Consider the following 25,880-nt stretch of genomic DNA (forward strand, 5'->3'; position numbering starts at 1 on the left):
CTTGCAATAATCGCCCTGAGCGATTCCATTTTGAACTTGAACCTTCGTATATAAGTGTTCAAGGATTTCAATTTTAGAATGGGTCTCACCGAACCGTCTGGTTTCGGTACCACAAACATTTTGGAATAGTAACCCCGGCCTTGTTGAAGGAGGGTTACCTTGATTTCACCTGCTGGAAGTACAGCTTGTGAATTGCCGCCAGTACTACCTCCCTTTCTCCGAGGGCAGCAGGCAAGGCTGATGTGAGGTAACGGCGAGGGGGAGTCGCCTCGAACTCCAGCTTGTATCCCTGTGATACTACTTGCAGAACCTAGGGATCCACCTGTGGGCAAGCCCACTGGTCCCTGAAGTTCCCGAGACGCGCCCCCACCGCACCTGTCTCCACCTGTGGAGCCCCAGCGTCATGCGGTGGACTCAGAGGAAGCGGGGGAAGATTTTTGATCTTGGGAATTGGCTGTCTGGTGCAGCTTTTTCCTTCTTCCCTTGTCTCTGTGCAGAAAGGAAGCGCCTTTGACCCGCTTGCTTTTCTGAAGCCGAAAGGACTGTACCTGAAAATACGGTGCTTTCTTAGGCTGTGAGGAAACCTGAGGTAAAATTTTTTCTTCCCAGCTGTTGCTGTGGATACGAGGTCCCAGAGACCATCCCCAAACAATTCCTCACCCTTATAAGGCAGAATCTCCATGTGCCTTTTAAGGCAGCATCACCTGTCCACTGCCGGGTCTCTAATACCCTCCTGGCAGAATGGACATTGCATTAATTCTGGATGCCAGCCGGCAAATATCCCTCTGTGCATCCTTCATATAAGACGACGTCTTTAATATGCTCTATGTTAGCAAAATATTATCCCTGTCTAGGGTATTAATATTATCTGACAGGATATCAGACCACGCTGCAGCAGCACTATTTATGCTGAGGCAATTTTAGGTCTCAGTATAGTACCTGAGTGTGTATATACAGACTTCAGGATAGCCTCCTGCTTTTTATCAGCAGGCTCCTTCAAGGTGGCCGTATCCTAAGACAGCAGTGCCACCTTTTTTGACAAACGTGTGAGCGCCTTATCCACCCTAGGGGATATCTCCCAACGTGACCTATCCTCTGGCGGGAAAGGGTACGCCATCAGTAACTTATTAGAAATCACCAGTTTCTTATCGGGGGAACTCACGCTTCTTTACACACTTCATTCACTCATCTGATGGGGGAACAAAACACTGGCTGCTTTTTCTCCCCAAAAATAAAATCCCTTTTATGTGGTACTTGGGTTCATGTCAGAAATGCGTAACACATTTACCATTGCCGAGATCATGCAACGGATGTTCCTAGTGGATTGTGTATATATATTTCAACCTCGTCGACACTGGAGTCAGACTCCGTGTCGACATCTGTGTCTGCCATCTGAGGTAACGGGCGTTTTTTGAGCCCCTGATGGCCTTTGAGACGCCTGGGCAGGCGCGGGCTGAGAAGCCAGCTGTCCCACAGCTGTTACGTCATTCAGCCTTTTATGTAAGGAGTTGAGATTGTCGGTTAATACCTTCCACCTATCCATCCACTCTGGTGTCGGCCCCACAGGGGACGACATCCCATTTATCGGCCTCTGCTCCGCCTCCACGTAACCTTCCTCATCCAACATGTCGACACAGCCGTACCGACACACCGCACACACACAGGGAATGCTCTGACTGAGGACAGGACCCCACAAAGTCCTTTGGGGAGACAGAGAGAGAGTATGCCAGCACACACCAGAGCGCTATATAATGCAGGGATTAACACTATAACTGAGTGATTTTTCCCCCAATAGCTGCTTGTATACATATATTGCGCCTAAATTTAGTGCCCCCCCTCTCTTTTTAACCCTTTGAGCCTGAAAACTACAGGGGAGAGCCTGGGGAGCTATCTTCCAGCTGCACTGTGAAGATAAAATGGCGCCAGTGTGCTGAGGGAGATAGCCCGGCCCCTTTTTCGGCGGACTTCTCCCGCTTTTTCTGGAATACTGGCAGGGGTATTTTTACATCTATATAGCCTGTAGGACTATATATGATGTAGATTTGCCAGCCAAGGTGTCTTATATTGCCCTCAGGGCGCCCCCCCCCCCCCAGCGCCCTGCACCCATCAGTGACCGGAGTGTGAGGTGTACATGAGGAGCAATGGCGCACAGCTGCAGTACTGTGCGCTACCTTGGTGAAGACCGAAGTCTTCTGCCGACGATTTTCCGGACCTCTTCACTCTTCTGGCTCTGTAAGGGGGACGGCGGCGCGGCTCCGGGAACGAACACCAAGGTCGGGTCCTGCGGTCGATCCCTCTGGAGCTAATGGTGTCCAGTAGCCTAAGAAGCCCAAACTACCACCTGTTAGGTAGGTTCGCTTCTTCTCCCCTTAGTCCCTCGCTGCAGTGAGTCTGTTGCCAGCAGATCTCACTGAAAATAAAAAACCTAAATATACTTTCTTTCTAGGAGCTCAGGAGAGCCCCTAGTGTGCATCCAGCTCAGCCGGGCACAAGATTCTAACTGAGGTCTGGAGGAGGGTCATAGTGGGAGGAGCCAGTGCACACCAGGTAGTCCTAAAGCTTTCTTTAGTTGTGCCCAGTCTCCTGCGGAGCCGCTATTCCCCATGGTCCTTACGGAGACCCCAGCATCCACTTAGGACGTTAGAGAAATGTAGATTGAAACAGTCAGTAACTGAAACAGAAACAGCTGTAACATAGTAACATAGGCCCTCATTCCGAGTTGTTCGCTCGCAAGCTGCTTTTAGCAGCATTGCACACGCTAAGCCGCCGCCTACTGGGAGTGAATCTTAGCTTTGCAAAATTGCGAACGAAAGATTCGCAATATTGCGAAAAGATTTATCTGTGCAGTTTCTGAGTAGCTTGAGACTTACTCTTCCAGTGCGATCAGTTTAGTGCTTGTCGTTCCTGGTTTGACGTCACATACACACCCAGCGTTCGCCCAGACACTCTCCCGTTTCTCCAGCCACTCCCGCGTTTTTCCCAGAAACGGCAGCGTTTTTTCACACACTCCCATAAAACGGCCAGTTTCCGCCCAGAAACACCCACTTCCTGTCAATCACACTCCGATCACCAGAACGAAGAAAAAACCTCGTAATGCCGTGAGTAAAATACCAAACTTCTTAGTAAATTTACTTGGCGCAGTCGCAGTGCGAACATTGCGCATGCGCAATTAGCGGAAAATCGCTGCGATGCGAAGAAAATTACAGAGCGAACAACTCGGAATGAGGGCCATAGTAACTAAGGTTGAAAAAAGACAATTGTCCATCAAGTTCAACCTATTTGTGGTCTCCTATGCAGTCTTATTTTTATGTTAGGACTAGTTAAATTAACTATAATGCGTGCCTACGCACCATAACCCTGAATATCTTTATCCAATAGGAATTTATCTAACCCATTCTTAAAGGTGTTGACTGAGTCCACAGTTACTACTCTCTCAGGCAGGGAATTCCAAACACGTATTGTCCTTACTGTGAAAAAACCTTTTCGCTTCAATGTGCGGAAACTCCTCTCCTCTAACCTAAGCGAGTGACCACGTGTTCTCTGTGCTGATCTTATAGAATACACAAAATGGAAAGCTGCTCAATCAGATTGTAATGTCACTCAGGTGCTAAAAGGGAGGGGTAATTCTGTGTAGGAAAAAACTGTGTGTTCCCTAATGCACACTGAGTGAAAAATATTACTACATAATAGTCAGATAATACGGAGATCTTAGTTGCGTATATCTGCAGATATAGGGTTAAGCCCCCAGGCCGATCGACAAGGCTTCTCCGTCACTGGGGGTCCCTAATACTAGGTAAGGAGCCATTACCATGTGGCCTTACACTGGGAATTTAACCCAGACATATTTGTAATTATTTATGGGGTGGGTGTGGGGTGCGGTGGCCCCTGTGTCGGTATGGCTGGGCTGCTTCAGGTCGGCACACCGTAACACTTTATTAACACTTATGATTTTCCCTATCACTTTGTATATATTATTTTAATCACACCACTTACATAGCACTTCTGTGCTTCTTATTAACCCCTATTAATTCTCACCTGTGTGCTGACCTGGGGTGGCCGACCTGTACCTACATCGTGGGGTCCTGCACCCCGGACCCATACCTAGTATTAGGGACCCCCAGTGATGGAGAAGCCTTGTCGATCGGCCTGGGGGCTTAACCCTATATATGCAGATATACGCAACTAAGATCTCCGTATTATCTGACTATTATGTAGTAATATTTTTCACTCAGTGTGCATTAGGGAACACACAGTTTTTTCCTACACAGAATTACCCCTCCCTTTTAGCACCTGAGTGACATTACAATCTGATTGAGCAGCTTTCCATTTTGTGTATTGTATTTAGAGAGGCATAGATGGGTCAGCATTAGGAGGGATTGCTGACTCCAGAGTGCCATAGGGGAAGCCAGGGCTATCCCCAGGTAAGCTGGCTCTCAGATGCTGTAGGAGCCATTACCATGTGGCCTTACACTGGGAATTTAACCCAGACATATTTGTAATTATTTATGGGGTGGGTGTGGGGTGTGGTGGCCCCTGTGTCGGTATGGCTGGGCTGCTTCAGGTCGGCACACCCTAACACTTTATTAACACTTATGATTTTCCCTACCACTTTGTATATATTATTTTAATCACACCACTTACATAGCACTTCTGTGCTTCTTATTAACCCCTATTAATTCTCACCTGTGTGCTGACCTGGGGTGGCCGACCTGTGCCGACATCGTGGGTCCTGCACCCCGGACCCATACCTAGTATTAGGGACCCCCAGTGACGGAGAAGCCTTGTCGATTGGCCTGGGGGCTTAACCCTATATCTGCAGATATACGCAACTAAGATCTCCGTATTATCTGACTATTATGTAGTAATATTTTTCACTCAGTGTGCATTAGGGAACACACAGTTTTTTCCTACACAGAATTACCCCTCCCTTTTAGCACCTGAGTGACATTACAATCTGATTGAGCAGCTTTCCATTTTGTGTATTGTATTTAGAGAGGCATAGATGGGTCAGCATTAGGAGGGATTGCTGACTCCAGAGTGCCATAGGGGAAGCCAGGGGTATCCCCAGGTAAGCTGGCTCTCAGATGCTGTAGGAGCCATTACCATGTGGCCTTACACTGGGAATTTAACCCAGACATATTTGTAATTATTTATGGTGTGGGTGTGGGGTGCGGTGGCCCCTGTGTCGGTATGGCTGGGCTGCTTCAGGTCGGCACACCCTAACACTTTATTAACACTTATGATTTTCCCTATCACTTTGTATATATTATTTTAATCAGACCACTTACATAGCACTTCTGTGCTTCTTATTAACCCCTATTAATTCTCACCTGTGTGCTGACCTGGGGTGGCCGACCTGTGCCGACATCGTGGGGTCCTGCACCCCGGACCCATACCTAGTATTAGGGACCCCCAGTGACGGAGAAGCCTTGTCGATCGGCCTGGGGGCTTAACCCTATATCTGCAGATATACGCAACTAAGATCTCCGTATTATCTGACTATTATGTAGTTATATTTTTCACTCAGTGTGCATTAGGGAACACACAGTCTGATCTTATAGAAAACAGGTCCCTCCCAAGCTCTGTGTATTGACCCCTTAAATATTTGTAGATGTTGATCATGTCCCCTCTTAGTCTCCTCTTTTCCAATGTAAACATGCCTAGCCTTACAAGCCTTTCCTCGTATTCCAGCATCTCCATGCCCTTGATTAGTTTGGTCTCCCGCCTCTGAACCTTTTCTAGCTCCAGGATATCCTTTTTGTAATATGGTGCCCAAAACTGCACACAATATTCAAGATGTGGCCTCACTAGTGATTTATATAATGGGAGTATAATACTCCCGTCCCTTGCATCATCATGCCTGTGTAGAGGCTTAAAACTGGGTAAGAAACAGCCAATTCTGCTAGAGAGGTGAGGTTGTGGAGACAGCTTCATGTGACAGGTCATACACCTTGGCAGGACTGAGCACAGCAACAAGACATAAGGTAGTTATGCTGCACCAGCAAGGTCTCTCCCAGACAAAGATATCAAAGCAGACTGGGGTTTCAAGTTGTGCTGTTTAAGTTCTTTTCATGAATCACAAAGAAATGGACAACTTTTAGGACCATAGACGCAGTGGTCGGCCAAGAAAACTTAGTGTATCAGATGAAAGACACATCATGCTTACTTCCCTTTGAAATTGAAAGTAGTCCAGCAGTGCCATCAGCTCAGAACTGGAAGAAACCAGTGGGACCCTGGTACACCTACTGTTTGGATAAGCCTGGCCAGAAGTAGTCTTCATGGAAAAATTGTGGCAGAAAAGCCATACCTTTGACGTAGAAACAAGGACAAATGACTCAACTATGCACAAAAAAACATAGGAACTGGGGTGCAAAAAGAACTAGGGTGCAAAAAGTGGCAGCAGGAAAGGCTGGAGAGTGGTACAATAACAGTTAAGCATGGTAGAGACGCCTTGCAAGTTTGGGTCTGCATTTCAGAAAATGGAGTTGGGGATTTAGCCAGGATTAATGGATTAAAGCTGAGAAATACAGGCAGGTACTTATCCAGATTCCTGATTGGAGCCAATCAGGAGTCTGATTGGCTCCAAATTCATTCTGCAGCAGGACAATGACCCCAAACATACAGCCAGTGTCATTAAGAACTACACTATATGGACACCTGACCATTACACCAGCAGGATGCCTGACCATTACACCAGCAGGGACTGTAATAAAAATAATTTCAAATACATATACTTTAACTAGGGAAAAAGATTTTTTGTTCTAAACAATTTGGAGTTGGTCCCCATTTTGCAGCTATGACAGCTTTCATTCTTTTTGGAAGGCTTTCCACAAGGTTTTGGAGTGTTTCTGTGGGAATTTGTGCCCATTCATTCTGTAGAGCATTTATGAGGGCAGGCACTGATGTTGGATGAGTAGGTCTGGTTCGCAATCTCCATTCCAGTTCATCCCAAAGGGGCTTGATGGGCTTGAGGTAAGGACTCTGTTTGGACCAGTCAAGTTCTTCCACACCAAACTCATCAAATTATGTCTTTTAGTCCTTGCTTTATGCACTTGGGAACAAAGGTCTTCCCAAAACTGTTTCCATAAAGTTGGAAGCATAGCATTGTCCAAAATGTCTTGGAATTCTGAAGTATTAAGATTGCCCTTCACTGGAGATGAGGCCTAGCCCAAACCATGAGAAAAAGCCCCATACCATTATACCTCCTCCACCATGATTTATTTTCCACTGCTCCACAGTCCAGTGTCAGTGTGCTTTACACCACTCCATCTGATGCTTGGCATTGGACTTGGTGATGTGATGGCTTGGCTAGCATGCAGCTGCTCGGCCATGGAAACTCATTCCATTAAGCTTGTGTTGCACAGTTTTTGTGCTTGCATTAATTCCAGTTTAAGTTCGGATCTCTTAAGCTATGGAATCAGAAGATCGTTGGAGGATTTTATGAACCATGCACCTTAGTAGCCATTAACCTCGCTCTATGATTTAGCATGGTCTTCTGCTTCATGTCTGTTATTCCTAAACGCTTCTACTTTGTAATGAAATTTCACGTCTTATTGCAAAGGTGGCATCCTAGCTCAGTACAATGCTTGAAGTAACTGAGGTCTTCAGAACAACCCATTTTGTATCACAAATGTTTGCAAATGGAGACTGCATGGCTAGGTGGTTGATTTTATACACCTCTGGCAAAAGGTCTGATGGAAAAACCTGAAATCAATAATTAACAGGTGTGGCCAAATACTTTTGTCCATATAGTAAATCTTCAGTTTAAAGAAGAACAATGAATCCTGGAAGTAATGATATGGCACCCATAGAGCCCTGATCTCAACTAGGTAAACATATTCAGATCACTATTGCAGAGTATTTCAACTACTGTTAATAAAGTATTACTAGGTAAACCTATTCAGATCCCTATTGCAGAGTACAGATGGAGCCATGCTAGTCGTGGCTCCATCTGTGACTACGCTGTGAGAAGTCTCCGTCTGGATGGGCGCGCACTCCCGGACAGAGACGCGCCACATTCACTTGAATGGTGAGAGTCTCCGTCTGGGTGAGCGCGCGAGTCCAGATAGAGACGCTTACAATGGGAAGCGGCTCTGTTCACTCCCGGCGTGACTAGGTGGACGGATCGCCTAGTCACGCCAGGAGTGCACGTCTGCGACTAGGTAGGCATAGATAAGGAAGGCTCCATCTGGATTTCAAATGCTGTTAATGAAGTACTGTATTACTAGGCAATTTGATCAACTAGTACTTACATTGGAATTAAGTGATTTCATAGCAGTGATTACATTACTCACAGAAAGGGTAGTGGACAAGTGGAATAGCCTCCCATCAGAGGTGGTAGAGGCTAAGACAGTAGAGCAATTTAAACATGCATGGGATAGACATAAGGATATCCTTACAAAGAAATAAGGATCAAATAAGGTTAGTGATAAAAAAATAATATAAAAAAAATAAAAAAATAAGGGGCAGACTAGATGGGCCAAGTGGTTCTTATCTGCCGACAAATTCTATGTTTCTATGTTTCTATTACATAGTTAAAACTTTAGAAACCTGTCATAAGTAGAGATGTGCACCGGACACCTTTCGGGTTTTGTGTTTTGGTTGTGGATCTGTATATCCTTTCGTGTTATGGATCTGGATTGTTTTTTACAAAATCACCCTTTCGGTTTTGGTTTTGGATCTGTATTTTTTTGGAACCCCCCCTCCCCCATTAAATAGCTAAAATCACAGAATTTGGGTGTTTTTTTTGTTCCTATTGTATTATTGACCTCAATAACATTCATTTCCACCCACGTCCAGCCTATTCTGAGCACCTCACACCTCACAGTATAGTTTTTAGGCCAAAAGTTTGCTCCGAGGTAGCTGGATGACTAAGCTAAGTGACACAAGTGGGCGGCACAAACCTGTGGCCCATCTAGGAGTGGCGCTGCAGTGGCAGACAGGATGGCAGTTATAAAAACTAGACTCCAAAGAGCACATAATGCAAAGAAAAAATAGAGGTGGGAAATGGAATTGTCCTTGGGCCCTCCCACCACCTTTATGTTGTTTAAACAGGGCATGCACAGTTTAATAATCCCATCATTTCAGTGACAGATGGTCCATCTGGAAAAAGCTTGCCAAGTTCTCCAAATCAAAGCTAGCTACAAACATACAACCTACATATTTCATGACTTTTCACATTATGAGAAGAGGCAAGAGGAAGAGGACAGTGTCAAGAAGGTGATTAAAAATTAGAGAGGCACACGCAATCAGGAACAACACACAGGCTTTCACCTCCACTCCTATCTTGGTGTGGAACAGAAAGGACTTTAACCAAGCAAATATATAATTAACACATTACTGGACAAACTGAAAAACTAGGGGCCAAAGCCTGTGTGTCCCAGTTACACTCATGTGAGCATACCTGTGTCTTGTTTATTTTATTCATATTTAATTTTTATATAAAGCAGCCCCTTAGATGTTTTAGCAGCCCCTCGTGATCCCCCACAGCAGCCCCGGATTGGGTAAATTGAGTTCAGGTGGGTTCGGTACAGTACTAAGCAGGACTGTGCAGTGAATTTTTTGTTATTCAGCCCCTGCCCTAGTGGGTATGTTGAGTTTGGGTGGGTTCGTACAGTACTAAGCAGGACTGTGCAGTGAAATTCTTGTTATTCAGCCCCTGCCCTAGTGGAACTTACCACTCTACAGTCCAAACTAATTTCATAATTACAAGTAGGACTGTGGGAGGAAGCAATGCTAACCTCTGTGCCACCTGCATGCCTCAGCTTGGCAAGCCAGATAGCTTACTGGCTACAAGCTACCATGAGACTCCATACTAGGCCCTTATTCAGTACCTGTTTGCGCCTCACAGGAGCTCCTGGTCCATCTAGTGCTGCAGTGCAATGGAAAGCTGAGATTTAATTTTGTAATGCAAGATCACTGAAACTCTAACACTACAAGGTCTTGCGATCACCCTACGCAGCTCTTACATTGTACAATTATTAAGGAGAAAACATTTACAAAATAAAGGAAGAGAACCCTGTACAACAAATACGCATCATGTAAATAATACCAAAATTTGGAATATTAATAAATCAAAATTAAGGTTGACTAATTGAAGCTATTCATTTGAGTCCCTAACATGATATAATTGAGAAGAACCACTAATGCTGGGTACACAGTGCACACTAGAAGATATATCTACTAGAGATGAGCGGGTTCAGACAGGGCACCCCTGGAATTATATGGCCAACATATAGACATACAGATGGAGCCGCACTCATGTAATGCTGCTTTATCGCATATGTGCACTCCTGGCAGGAGTAGGCGATCCGGCGCCTAGCCCCGCCACAGGAGTGCAATGAGACAGTCCCATTCTAGTGAATGGGGCACGTGCACGTCATGGGTGTGCGCGCGCCCCAGATGCTGTGATTGACGCGCCTGGGCACAGATTAGCATGGCTCCATCTGTAGGTGTGTTTGGAAAATCTAGTTTTCTCCAGCAGTTGCCAGAGAAAATTAAGTAGGAGATTTTGCCATGTCTTGTTTCGCTGGATTATGATTCTGGGGGTACTTCAGACCTGATCGCTGCTGTGCATTTTCACACAGCAGTGATCAGATCTATACTGTGCATGTGTATGCACCACAATGTGCCTGCACATCAGATGACTGCACTGGGCATCGGTTTATAGCGACGGAATGGTGCGAAAAAAGCTATCACACGGGCAATTGCAAGATGATTGACAGGAAGAGGCCATTTGTGGGTGGCAACAGACAATTTGTTAGGAGTGTCTGGGAAAATGCAGGAGGAACCAGGCATTTGGAGGGAGGGTTTCAGTCATCAGCTCCATTCCCTATCATCGCAGCAGCTGAGTAAGTCCTGGGCTGAGCAGAGACTGCACAAACTCATGTTTGTGCATCTCTCCAAAAAATGCGATCGCACACTTGCACACAGCAAATATCCTCCCCCTGTAGGCGGCGACTACCTGATCGCAGGGATGCAAAAACGCACCCTAGCAATCAGGTCTGAATTGCCCCCTCTGTCTCTTCTGACTGACTTTGGCCACAAATGTGGTACTAAGAGTTGTATGGTTATTGGAAAATACTTCGTCAAAATTTCCACCTTTGCGGCTATATGATTTTACAGATCTGGTTGTGATGTTGAAGCTTGTTTCATATTCTGCTCTAGGCTTTAGTTTGAACCTAGGATCAAGTACAGCAGCACCCCATCAGATAGGTAGCACACCTGGACTTATACAGCAGATAGGCAAGACCCCTGGACTTATACAACATAGCACCCCTGGAGAATTACACAGCACAGCAGACAGGCAGCAGCACCCTTGGACTTAAACACCAACCCTGGACTGATAGGGCAAAGGGACAGCACCCCTGTACAGTACCCCAGGACAGCACAGGACTGCAGCAGCCCAGGACAGCATCCCTGTACAGCACAGGACAGCAGCACCCTAGAACAGCACCCCAAACAGCACAGGACACCACAGGACAGCACCCCAGGACAGCACTTCTGTAAAGCACAGGACAACAGCACCCTTGTACAGCACCCCTAACAGCACAGGACACCACAGGACAGCACCCCAGAACAGCACCCTAGGACTACACAGGACAGTACCACTAAACAACACACACAGTGACCCCACCCAATGCCACCACCCAAAAAGAGACAGAGGTCTGTCTTTCTCACTCTGCAAGTCCAGAGTGAAAATGGCGGTGACACATGGCTCCTCATAAGGAATCCTAAACCCGTGAGAATCCAACAGTGGGATGATGAAGTTTTGCCTCAAGAAAAGCAGGAAGACCTGAGCCGGATCATGAAGTTCATGGGGGTTCAGATCTCTGAGATCCGAGCCTGCTCATCCCTAGTTATAAGTGGATTTATATATGAACTATGTTAAGAATTTATAGTGATTGAGTGCGGTTTACTGACATTACATTTGTTAGATTTGATTAACACCTTTTGCTTTAAGTGGAGGGTTGTTGTGTGAGGGATGTAATCAGGATGAACACGTTTCAGTAGTCCTATTTATTCAGTATAGGTTAGGATGCCAGTCCATTAGGATGCTACAGTGCCTAGTATATGAAGTGGCTACCTATAAAGTGGCAGCTTAAAATCAATAACAGTGTTATACCTATGTTTAACTGAAGGAAAACAGAAGGCAAACAAACAGCATACCAACATTACTACAGAAGGGCTGCATTACAACAACAAAGCTCAGTCATTATGTGGCCTCTCCCCACCTCTGCATTGAGATCTCCAGGACCACGCTTACCACCCTTCTGGCTGAGAATAGCAGGTCTGCCTCGAAGGCATAAACCTCAAGATAAGCAGGAAGCTATGGGAGAGAGCACCAGGAGCAGGCTCAGCAGCAACATTTCTATCAGACTTGAGTGTGTTCCCCACATTCTCATACACACCCATTCTGCTCCCATGAGACCAGGACATTTATAATTTATCAAAATAATGTTTTCCTAATTTTCCCCGTTCCATTGGTTTCCATGTGTTGTTTTTTTCTCTTCCACCCCATTGTGTGCTGTTCCTGTAATATGTGTCACGCTTGGCTTGATTCAGGGCTCTGACGACTGATAATTGACTGAGGGAGCAGCTATCAGTAAAGGAAGGAATCGAGGTGGCTGAATGTAGTTCTTACTCATGAATTGAACACTTAGGCCCGAAGATGTAAAGGGGTAGGCAATGAGGACAATGAACGCGAACGATACACTGAAGAAAGATTATTTCAGCTTTACTGAGACCTCAATCATACACAACGACTAGGAGATAAGTCTGAGTGAATTTCTGAAAGACAAGATTTTCGTGACTTGTAAACAATGCTGAAGAATACTGAATGAAGAGATGACTTGTTATTTGTAAATGATGCTGAAGAACACTAAATGAAGAGTTGACTTGTTATTTGTAAACGATGCTGAAGAACACTGAATGAAGAGATGACTTGAAGAACGATGTTGTACAGAGGATTGCTGTAAGTACCGTCAGCAAATAGAGACCCTCTACCAGATAGAGGACCCAGTGGTTAAACTGCAAGAGCAGGTGGACTTGGAGCAAAGGACTGCAATAACAGAACTGACCACCGGGCGGCCACAACAGAACCAGGATACCAGGGGTTAACCTGGGAGCACAGAGCTTGAGCAGCTTACAGCAGCAAGTAACTTGAAGCACTGGCACCATGACTAAGCATCAACCCCTTTTTATAAGGGAAGACTGCACCGGATTGACTGGATGCGAACTGGGATACCTATTGGCTTGGCTTGGTCACCAACATGGTGGATCCCTGCACAGAGGACACATGTGGAACCAGCACACAGCCACTGTCTCAGGCCTCAGCCTCCCAGATGCTGCACACCAGCAACAGAACACTTGGAAATAGACACCTCTGGCTGCCATGCTCCGCTCCCCAGGACCCAAACCCCAACCTCCAGCCACCTGGCAGCCACACCAGAGGACTTCGCTGCTGCTGCTTCTATCTGCCGCAGCCACACTAGACAGCTAACAGGAAGGCTGCAGGGACCAGAACCGGAGGTAAGACTCCGGATGCTGACAATATGTACCTCCACTGTTTGCACACCCTACTAGTGTGACCTATGCAGTGCACCCTAGACGATGGTCTCGGATGGTTCCTCCTACAGCAGGATGTTCTTCATGTGGATCTTTCCATACAGGGTATATCATACTACTACTACTACTACTACTACTACTACTACAAGTGTCTGTTTTCACATGAATTTGGGCCCTTGTATGTCTCACCTCCTACAGTGTAACCTTTGTAGTGCACCCAACATGGCTGCCTCATCTGGTACACTTCAGGATGGGATGAAAAATACATGGACCTGGTGGGTTTTTCTTTTGGGACCCTACTCTGAGCGTTAAGATGTTACAATCACCTCATTTTGTGTCATCTCTTCTTGGGGTAGACTACTCCACCCAAGGTAATCCTACACAATGCGCCCAAGATGAATGCCTCACTTGGTACTTTGTGAGGGTGGAATACACAAGCCTTGGAAGTTGTTACCCAAAATGCCTACTCCAATTCCTGCATTTTTCTTATGTGTGCTCAAGATTTTCTTTTATGTCTGTGTGGCTTGTCAATTGCTGTTTTACTTAAATCTTCTGTATTATGTGCATTAATTTTGATGTCTGTAAAGCTCCTTGAGTCCTGTTGGAGAAAGAGCATTTTAAAAATATTATTATTATTATTATTATTATTATTATTATTATCATCATCAGCTTTGTCTGAGATTACATAAAGAGTGGTAAAGGATTTGAGCCAGCCTACATCCACAGAATGTCTGTGGTTAGTTCTCCAAGATGTTTGGAACAACCTCGCTGCCGAGTTCCTTCTAATACTGTGTGCAAGTGTACCTAGAAGGAATGATGCTATTTTAAAGGCAAAAGGCGGCCACACCAAATATTGATTTGATTTAGACTTATCTTCTGTCCATTCACTTTGCATTTTGTTAATTGATAAAAATAAACTATTAACATTTCTATTTTTGAAAGCATTCTTACTTTGCAGCATTTTTTCCACACCTGCCTTTAAATTATTATATTTCACACTCTTGGACTGTTTTTATGTGGAAACATCAATGATAAGGTTTAGAGCACGCACCCTGCAACAATCATTGATTTGAGAGCAGCAATTGAAAAAGAATGCACCCAAACACCAATTAACTGATTTGTGATGTTATCAGCAGTGCCTGGAACAGAATGGTCATTAGTATATATATATATATATATATATATATATATATATATATATATAATATATATACATATATAGACATACAGTATATAATGTTCCAAAGGTGCAGCACTCAAGCTGATAGATGTAAGAAAAACAGACTACAGTCCTGTGTCTTTCACTTTACTTGTAATTCAAGTTTCGTGATATACCAGATTGTGGGGTTGCAAGTTGATCGCAGCAGGAATTTTGATTGCAGTTGGGCAAAACCATGGGGGTAATTCCAAGTTGATCGCAGCAGGAATTTTTTTAGCGGTTGGGCAAAACCATGTGCACTGCAGGGGAGACAGATATAACGTGCAGAGAGAGTCAGATTTGTGTGGGTTATTTTGTGTCTGTGCAGGGTAAATACTGGCTGCTTTATTTTTACACTGCAAATTAGATTGCAGATTGAACACACCACACCCAAATATAACTCTCTCTGCACATGTTAAAGCTGCCTCCCCTGCAGTGCACATGGTTTTGCATGACTGCTAAAAAATTTCCTGATGCGATCAACTTGGAATTACCCCCCATGTGCACTGCAGGGGAGGCAGATATAACATGTGCAGAGAGAGTTAGATTTGGGTGGGTTATTTTATTTCTGTGCAGGGTAAATACTGGCTGCTTTATTTTTACACTGCAAATTAGATTGCAGATTGAACACACCACACCCAAATCTAACTCTCTCTGCACATGTTAAATCTGCCGCCCCTGCAGTGCACATGGTTTTGCCCAACTGCTAACAAAATTCCTGCTGCGATCAACTTGGAATTACCCCCTGTGTGCCCTTGTGGGCTCAGTTATATTGGAAAGACTGAGTCCAAATTTAAGGAGCACATGGGCAATCACCGGGCTGCTATTCGGTCTGCTATTAATACAGAGGTTAATGACCAACCCGTAGCTCGCCATTTTGTTGACCATCATCATCCTCTTACTAGCCTTCGTTACCGCATGATCGATAACGTGTTACCTAATATACGTGGTGGTAACAGATCATTAAAATTACTACGTTGTGAGGTGAGTTGGATTCACAGGCTAAATGTAACTGCGTCTAAGGGGTTAAACTAAAGTATTCATTATTCTAGCCTACGCTGGTATTCTGCTAGGTAGTTACTATTGTGACTATTGTGACTAGACATTGAAGTTGCTAGTATCTTGCAATATTGTATTGTATATTTTTTTGGTATACATATTTTGCTGAATTCTTATTGTATTATTAACTCTGCAATCTCATTAAGAGCGCTCTCTTTCACCACCTGTGTTTAATTGTATAAAACATTCAGTAACACTTCTCATTTTTGTAAATGTTGCTTGCAGCCGCTGTTGTAGGGTCATTACTTGAGGGACTTTGCAGCCTATTTTTTACATATAGTGATGAAAATTAAAACCTCTCAACTCCCTGTTGCTGAAGTCGAACAGATAGGGAGTTCCAAGTAGAACAGAGAAGGAAAGGAATAGGCAACACAGGAAGGAAAAGACAAAAACAAAGAAATAATAAAAAAAAAAACATACACACAATAATAAACTAAATGAAAAAAAGCAAAGAAGGTAGGGGGGAGAAAATTAAAAACTAGCAATGGGAAAAAAACAAAAAATTTAACAAATCAGCAAATCTCAATGGTCTACAGGCTGAATATAACACTTGTAACAAACATTTTCATCAGCCCAAAATTTTAATTTCTGACACAGAGAAACCAGCCGCCACCACTGTCATAGCCACACCTATACAAAAGGAATGTGTCCTAAATCTTCTTGAGAGAGGCAGATGCAAGTGATGCCACACTTTAAAACCCATACATACAGAAATTCAGGTAAAGAGGACCCATTAGATTCAGAATCAGTTTATTGGCAAGTATATCAGTACATAATACACGAGAAATTTGTTTCCGATAATCACAGCTCTCAGACAAAATATGACACATGATGTAACATAGAGAAGAGAAGCATGATGGATACTTGAGTACATGTTACATGTACGAACATGAAATGGACTAGGCAATTGTCGAATTAACCAAGATAGTTGCTTGGGGAAAAAATAAACTGTTTCTGTGTCTAGCTGTTCTCAACAGCCATAAGCTTTACCGTCTGCCACATGGCAGCCATCAGAACAGGATGTGAGGGGGGTGGGAGTTGTCGTTAATGATCCTTTCTGTCCGCTTCGTGACCCTTGCCCGATAGGTATTCAATAGTGGGGAAGGCGTTATCCAGCAAGATCATCACCACATAGTAGGACTAGGAGGAGGGGAAATAGTGGTTTGAGCACAAAGCCCAGAAACTGCAAGGGATTACACAAATAGCTCCAGTACCAGGGCCCTTTATGCCATTGTTAACACAGGAGGAGGTAGAACAGTAGCTGATGGAGGAAAGGAAAGGTGCAAACAAACCTGTCCTAGAAGCACAAATATAAAGGCACAAGAGTTATGGGACACCATCTGTTCAGCACCCACTCGTGAAGTGTATTTATGTTAGCCATCCCCAACCTGACCTAAAAGGCACTTGACAGGTTATCTAAACCCGCAGTATGGGAATCCAGAGAAGGCTGCCTCAGGGGTAGAGCTGCAGCTACAACAGCAGCATGGCCACCCCTGAAACCCGCAGTGGACACAGGATGCTGAGTGGTGGTATTAGGAAGCTTCAGCACCAAACAGTACCCCATCTAAGATGGCAACTGAGCCTAGACTTTCCTGACCAAGTACAGCCACTAGTGCCATGTGCATGGTGGTCCACCTCTATCCAGGAGCTGAAGGCCACTATCAGGAACCCACTCACTTTGCACTACTGGGCACTGAAAAATGTTTGGTGGGAGGTTGAATACCCATAGCTGGGACCAGCACAAGATCATGCCACTGCAGCCAGGTGCCCAGCCTCCTGAGGGGACTGCACTGGGCACTGGGACAGAAGTGAGCCACTGTGGGACTGGTACCAGAGGTGGAGAATCCCTTTAAGAAGCAAGTGAGGGAAAGTACTGCAGTGGAAGGGTTTGAGGCAGTGAGAACAAAAGAAAAGTAATAAAAGAGAAGCAAATAAGAGAAAAATAAAGATAAAATTAATACAAGGACGAGAAAAAACAGCAGGGAAAATAGCAGAGAAGAGTAAGTAAACAAGAAAAGTCCAAAGTGATGTAAAATCAGCAACAAAACCAGCAATTGATACAGTAGTTTGTCAACTATGTTTCCTTAGAGAAGATCCAGCAGACAAAGAGGCCTGGAACAATCAAATTAATATCCATGCTAACTCTACCCTAAAAAACCTTTTTGATGCTCATGTGTTCAAACAGTGCAAACTGTGTTGGTCACAGGGCTTATAGATGCACGTGAACAAATCACACTTGGGTAAAGTGCACCAAACAGTATAAACAATAGAATTTAGCTATATATTTTTTTGCAGGTTTCATCTTGCAGCTTGGTACAAACTGCGTGGAGTCACAATGCTTAAAGATGTATATGAACAAAGAGCAGTAGTTTAAAGTTCCCCAAACTGTACAAACAATAGAACTTAACTGTAAATAGTTATTTTTTTAATTTTTTTTAACTTGTACTTGAACAAGGAACACTATGGTAAAGCGCACCAAACAGTACAAACAATAGAACTTTATAATTTTTTTATTTTTCTGTTTTTTTTTAACTTGCAGCTCAGTTTAAACTGTGTGGATCACAGGGCTTATAGATGCACAAGACCAAAGCACACTAGGTTAAAGTGCACCAAACAGTACAATTTATATTAGCATACAGCATAGCATACAGCAGCATGCAGTGTTCCCCTATACACAGTCACTTTATATATAGAACATCCACTTGTGAGTCCGTAGCCTCAGCACAGCCAATACAGCAGAGTATATCACAGCATTCAGCAGCATGCATTGTGTACCCTATACCAGTGCTGCCAGTATGGCGGTACTTCATAACAGTAAGAAACTGACAGATGGTACTCAGTACCACTGCCCGAAAGCCATGCTTGCAGCCACTGCTGTGTGTGAGGGGAGTATAGCGCAGCACACGCCTCTCCTGCCCCTCAGTGCTTAGTCTGGTCTCCAGCAGCAGTGGAGTGTATCTCAAATAAGGCGCTGGTTCATTAGCCAATCAGAGCTTGCAGACCGGCAGACACGTGCTGCGCCCCCCCCCCCTCAGACACACAGCAACAAAAGCAGCAGCAGTGAGCAGCACTGGGGCAGCATGTGTGTACCTGGCACTGTGGGGGCATATCTGGCACTGTGGTAGCATTTTTGGCACTGTGGGGGCATATGTGTATCTGACACTGTGGGGTCATATCTGGCACTGTGGGGTCATATGTGTGTCTGGCACTGTGGGGGCATATGTGTAACTGGCACTGTTGATGCATATCTGGCACTGTGGAGGGCATATGTGTATCTGGCACTGTGGGGTATATTTATATCTATCACTGTGGGAGCATATCTGGCACTGTGGAGGCATATGTGTTTCTGGCACTGTTGGGACATATTTGTATCTGGCACTGTGGGAGCATATCTGGCACTGTGGGGCATATCTGTATCTGGCACTGTGGGGGCATATCTGGCACTGTGGAGGCATATTTGTATCAAGCACTGTGGGGACATATTTGTATCTGGCACTGTGGGAGCATATCTGGCACTGTGAGGCCATATTTGTATCTGGCACTCTGAGAGCATATCTGGCACTGTAGGGCCATATGTGTTTCTTGCACCATAGGGGGATATCTGATACTGTGGGAACATATGTGTATCTAGCCCTGGTGGGAGTATTTGTATTTGGCACTGTGGGAGCATATCTGGCACAGTGGGGGCATGTGTGTATCTGGCACTGTGGGAGCATATGTGTATCTGGCTCTGTGGGGGCATAAGTGTATCTGGCACTGTGGGGGCATATGTGTATCTGGCACTGTGGGGGTATATCTGGCACCGTGGTAGCATATGTGTATCTGGCACTGCACTACTGGGACATATGTATATCTGGCACTATTGGCGGTGGTGGCGTGTATCTCAAATGAGGTGCTGGTTCATTTGTCAATCAGAGCTTGCGGACCAGCAGACAAACACTGTGCTTTCCTTCCCTCAGACACGCAGCAGCAGCAGCAGCAGCAGCGGTGAGCAGCACTGGGAGGTCATGTGTGTACCTGGCACTGTGGGGGCATTTATAGTGCTGTGGGGGAATATCTGGCACTGGGGAGCATATGTTTATCTGGCATTTTGGGGGCATATGTGTAACTGGCACTGTGGGAGCATTTGTGTATCTGGCACTGTGGGGGCATATCTGGCACTGTAGAGGCATATTTGTATCAAACACTGAGGGGACTTATTTACATCTGGCTCTGTGGGAGCATATCTGGCACTGTGGGGGCATAAGTGTATCTGGCACTGTGGGTGCATATCTGGCACTGTGGGGGCATATGTGTATCTGGCAATGTGGGGACATATCTGGCACTGTGGGGCATATCTGGCGGTGTGGGGGCATATGTGTATACTTGGCACTGTGGAGGCATATGTGTATCTGGCACTGTGGGGACATATTTGTATCTGGAACTGGGGAACATATCTGGCGCTGTGGGGGCATATGTGTAACTTGCACTGTGGGAGCATAGCTGGCACTATGGGGGCATATATGTATCTGGCAATGTGGGGTCATATCTGGCACTGTGGGGGCATATCTGGCCCTGTGGGAGCATATGTGTATCTGGCACTGTGGGGGCATATCTGGCACTGTAGAGGCATATTTGTATCAAACACTGTGGGGACTTATTTGCATCTGGCACTGTGGGAGCATATCTGGCACTGTGGGGGCATAAGTGTATCTGGCACTGTGGGGGCATATCTGGCACTGTAGGGGCATATGTGTATCTGCAATGTGGTGACATATCTGGCACTGTGGGGCATATCTGGCTCTGTGGGGGCATATGTGTATCTGGCACTGTGGGTGTATACTTGGCACTGTGGAGGCATATGTGTATCTGGCACTGTGGGGACATATTTGTATCTGGCACTGGGGAGCAAATCTGGCACTGTGGGGGCATATGTGTATCTGGCACTGTGGGGGGCATATCTGGCCCTGTGGGGGCATATCTGGCACTGTGGGGACATATTTGTATCTGGCACTATGGGAGCATATCTGGCACTGGCACTGTGGGGTGTCTGGCACTGTGGGTCATATCTGGCACTTTGGGGGCATATGTGTATCTGGCGCTCCACTATTGTGGGCATATGTGTATCTGGCACTATTAGGTGCATATGTGTATCTGGCACTGCACTTTTGGGGTTATATGTGTATCTGGCCCCCCAGATGTGAATCCTGCCCCCATTTTCATTGGCCACGCTCCGTGTGACATGTGGCCATACCCATTTCGGTGCATACACAGTACCACTAAGACATTTTTTTCTACTTGCACCACTGCCTAGTCACTTTAGAGAGCACAGCCACTTGTGGACACAGCACAGCCAATACAGTAGAGTACAGCACAGCAGACAGCAGGGTGCAGTGTGCCTATTATAAATAGTCACTTTAGAGCACAGCCACTTGTAGACACAGCACAGCCAATACAGTAAAGTATTGCTCAGCATTCAGCAGCATGCATCACAGTGGAATAGCAGCTATTCCCGGCTGCGTCACCTTATATAGAATTCAAGTCCCATGAGAATCCAACACCGGGAGGATGATGTTCGGCCTTGTTGTGCATCTTGTGGAAAAACCTGAGCCACGGTTTGGGTGGATTTGGATCCCAGAGCAGTGAATCCGGAATGCTCATCTCTAGTTAAAAGTACCTGAACAACGTAAGCACATTGAAATGTGTGACTTTAAATGCAGAGCATAGTTTGGTGGACCTTAAGTAATTTCTGACTGTATACCTAAAGTATACCCATATGGAATGTAAAAAATGGTTTTGATGTTATAAGGCGCCCATAATTTTATTGCGATTGATATAAATACTTCTTTAAGCTAGCTTATCACTAAAATAACGACACACTAAAATAACGACACGGACACGGTTAGCTGTAGTTAAAGGTCAGATGATATTTATTGATCGCTGACCTGTTCTTTAAACTATAATTGTAATTGAATTGATTTTATATTGGAGGATGGCAAAGGAAAACTCGCTACCAAACACCAGCTCCAGTCATTTAGAATGAAACACAAAAACTGAGGAGGGGACTAAACCACAACACCGCCTCCTCCCTGCATAACCCGCATTGTGCAGGACTCACCACTCTTTTCTCTGGCAAACGTTCGGTTCCCGCAGGGGAACGTCTAAATGTCCAACCGCAATGTAAGGACACACCTGCCGTCCTTCTAAAGAGGGTGCCCCACAATGACCACTTATGCCCATCTGAATGCTGGTTGGTAGCGACTTCCCGCCAATCTGGCTGTCAAGAGCCCACCGAGAAAGACAAGATGTAGGAAAAAATATAATCAGGGCGGGCGGGAGGGCATTCCAAAATGGCAAGAGGAAGTCTGAGGCACATGACTGGGATTATATATAATCCTAACCCACGCCCCTAAAACCTTGATGGACAGCCTAACAATCCTATCGGAAAAATTACCACAGAACCAAAAACTACCTAGCAACTGCTTAGTCATAGACAACTAATCACAAAAAATTGGGCTCTTATATGGCCTCAGGTTTATGCAGCCTTCAGCTAATCTAAGGCACCCATAATTTTATTGCGATTGACATAAACACTTCTTTAAGCTAGTTTACCACTAAAATAACGACACACTAAAATAACGACACGGACACGGTTAGCTGTAGTTAAAGGTCACGATATTTATTGATCGCTGACCTGTTCTTTAAACTATAATTGTAATTGAATTGATTTTATATTGGAGGATGGCAAAGGTAAAGTCGCTACCAAACACCAGCTCCAGTCATTTAGAATGAAACACAAAAACTGAGGAGGGGACTAAACCACAACACCGCCTCCTCCCTGCATAACCCGCATTGTGCAGGACTCACCACTCTTTTCTCTGGCAAACGTTCGGTTCCCGCAGGGGAACGTCTAAATGTCCAACCGCAAGGTAAGGACACACCTGCCGTCCTTCTAAAGAGGGTGCCCCACAATGACGACTTATGCCCATCTGACCGCTGGTTGGTAGCGACTTCCCGCCACAAAGGTTTAACAAACCGCACCCCCCATCCAAACCAATAAAAAAACAGGAAAACAAGATCGCTAACGGAAAAGACCAAAACCCCATCTAAGAAAACCCAAAAACTCCAGCCGAAGAAAGACGAACCCCATCCTCCTCGTAGAACTGCCGCTGACGCAGTACAAGCAGAGGATGCCTGACAACCACTCCACCTAAAAACCGTAACAAACAACGAAACAGCAGAATTCCATCCTGTGGGCTTTCCCAATAGTTGAGAAACGCACCGCCCCCTTGCAATGAAAAAACGCTGGACTAAGTGACCACCCAAAACGGATCTCCTGCCCATGACAACATGGCCCACGAAATCAGCATTAACGAACAACCAGAGGTAGATGAAGTTGGCGCGACCACTATCAGCGCCGCCCAACTGCAGGACAATACCGCCATGACGATCCCAACTATGCCCACGGTGGCAAAGGAGCTGTACAAATACCCCTTACTATCCCTTAACCACGGACACCCCACCAAAAAACCACCCCGGGACCAACATCAGCTGTCCTACGCGCCAAGGAATGCCCTGCCGCCCAAAAATTGTAAGAGTGGCCAACCAGCCACACCTGTTCAAACCATCGACGGCCGCAAAAGAAAAACACCCTAACATCATCACACAGACATAAATCACATAGGAAAACCAAGTGACAGAGAACAGATATAACCCAAGTGAAGGAGAAAACTCAAAAACCTCCCGTGGACCTTTGATGAGCCAATTGTAATTAGGCCCCCTCGGAGGAAAATTGAAAAAATTCATTTCACACCCTCGATTCCTGAACGCTACCCGTTCAAAAACCGACGGGTAAACCAAGTTTTTGGGTTAGCACAACAGGCGCAACTAAACATTATCCCCATGCATGTAGGACTGAGAGAAGCAGACCTCCCATGGACCACCTCCTGAATAGCTGCCGTGGAGGACCCTGTGGCTGCCGCATGGTAGCCACCCCCATCCGCAAGAAATAGGACCTAAGAAGTATACCTCCAATGGCCCAGCTCCTGACTAGCTGCCGTGGAGGACCCTGTGGCTGCCACATGGCAGCCACCCCAATCCGCAAGGAATAGGACCTAAGAAGTATACCACCCACGCCCCAGCTCCTGAACAGCTGCCGTGGAGGACGCTGCGGCTGCCGCATAGCAGACTCCCCAATCCGCAAGGAACAGGACCTAAGAAGTATACCTCCAATGGCCCAGCACCGGAACAGCTGCCGTGGAGGACCCTGTGGCTGCCGCATGGTAGCCTCTCCAATACGCAAGGAATAGGACCTATAAGAAGCATACCCTCAATGGCCCCGCTCCTGAACCGCTGCCGTGGAGGACCCTGTGGCTGCCGCATGGTAACCACCCCCATCCGCAAGGAAAAGGCCCTAAGAAGTATATCTCCAATGGCCCAGCTCCTGAATAGCTGCTGTGGAGGATCCTGTGGCTGCCGCATGGCAGCCTCCCCAATCCGCAAGGAATAGGACCTAAGAAGTATACCGCCAATGGCCCAGCTCCTGAACAGCAGCCGTGGAGGACCCTGTGGCTGCCGCATGGTAGCCACCCCCATCCGCAAGGAATAGGACCTAAGAAGTATACCTCCAATGGCCCAGCTCCTAACTAGCTGCCAAGGAGGACCCTGTGGCTGCCGCATGGCAGCCACCCCAATCCGCAAGGAATAGGACCTAAGAAGTATACCACCCACGCCCCAGCTCCTGAACAGCTGCCGTGGAGGACCCTGCGGCTGCCGCATGGCAGCCTCCCCAATCCGCAAGGAACAGGACCTAAGAAGTATACCTCCAACGGCCCAGCACCGGAACAGCTGCAGTGGAGGACCCTGTGGCTGCCACATGGTAGCCTCCCCAATCCGCAAGGAATAGGACCTATAAGAAGCATACCCCCAACGGCCCCGCTCCTGAACCGCTGCCGTGGAGGACCCTGTGGCTGCCGCATGGTAGCCACCCCCATCCGCAAGGAAAAGGCCCTAAGAAGTATATCTCCAATGGCCCAGCTCCTGAATAGCTGCTGTGGAGGACCCTGTGGCAGCCGCATGGCAGCCTCCCCAATCCGCAAGGAATAGGACCTAAGAAGTATACCGCCAACGGCCCAGCTCCTGAACAGCAGCCGTGGAGGACCCTGTGGCTGCCGCATGGTAGCCACCCTAATCTGCAAGGAACAGGACCTAAGAAGTATACCTCCAATGGCCCAGCACCGGAACAGCTGCCCTGGAGGACCCTGTGGAAGCCGCATGGTAGACTCTCCAATCCGCAAGGAATAGGACCTATAAGAAGCATACCCCCAACGGCCCCGCTCCTGAACCGCTGCCGTGGAGGACCCTGTGGCTGCCGCATGGTAGCCACCCCCATCCACAAGGAAAAGGCCCTAAGAAGTATATCTCCAATGGCCCAGCTTCTGAATAGCTGCTGTGGAGGACCCTGTGGCTGCCGCATGGCAGCATCCCCAATCCGCAAGGAATAGGACCTAAGAAGTATACCGCCAACGGCCCAGCTCCTGAACAGCAGGCGTGGAGGACCCTGTGGCTGCCGCATGGTAGCCACCCCCATCCGCAAGGAATAGGACCTAAGAAGTATACCTCCAATGGCCCAGCTCCTGACTAGCTGCCGTGGAGGACCCAGTGGCTGCCGCATGGCAGCCACCCCAATCCGCAAGGAATAGGACCTAAGAAGTATACCACCCACGCCCCAGCTCCTGAACAGCTGCCATGGAGGACCCTGCGGCTGCCGCATGGCAGCCTCCCCAATCCGCAAGGAACAGGACCTAAGAAGTATACATCCAACGGCCCAGCACCGGAACAGCTGCCGTGGAGGACCCTGTGGCTGCCGCATGGTAGCCTCCCCAATCCGCAAGGAATAGGACCTATAAGAAGCATACCCCCAACGGCCCCGCTCCTGAACCGCTGCCGTGGAGGACCCTGTGGCTGCCGCATGGTAGCCACCCCCATTCGCAAGGAAAAGGCCCTAAGAAGTATATCTCCAATGGCCCAGCTCCTGAATATCTGCTGTGGAGGACCCTGTGGCAGCCGCATGGCAGCC

This window comes from Pseudophryne corroboree, chromosome 1 (genome assembly GCF_028390025.1).
Source record: "Pseudophryne corroboree isolate aPseCor3 chromosome 1, aPseCor3.hap2, whole genome shotgun sequence".
Taxonomy (NCBI): domain Eukaryota; kingdom Metazoa; phylum Chordata; class Amphibia; order Anura; family Myobatrachidae; genus Pseudophryne; species Pseudophryne corroboree.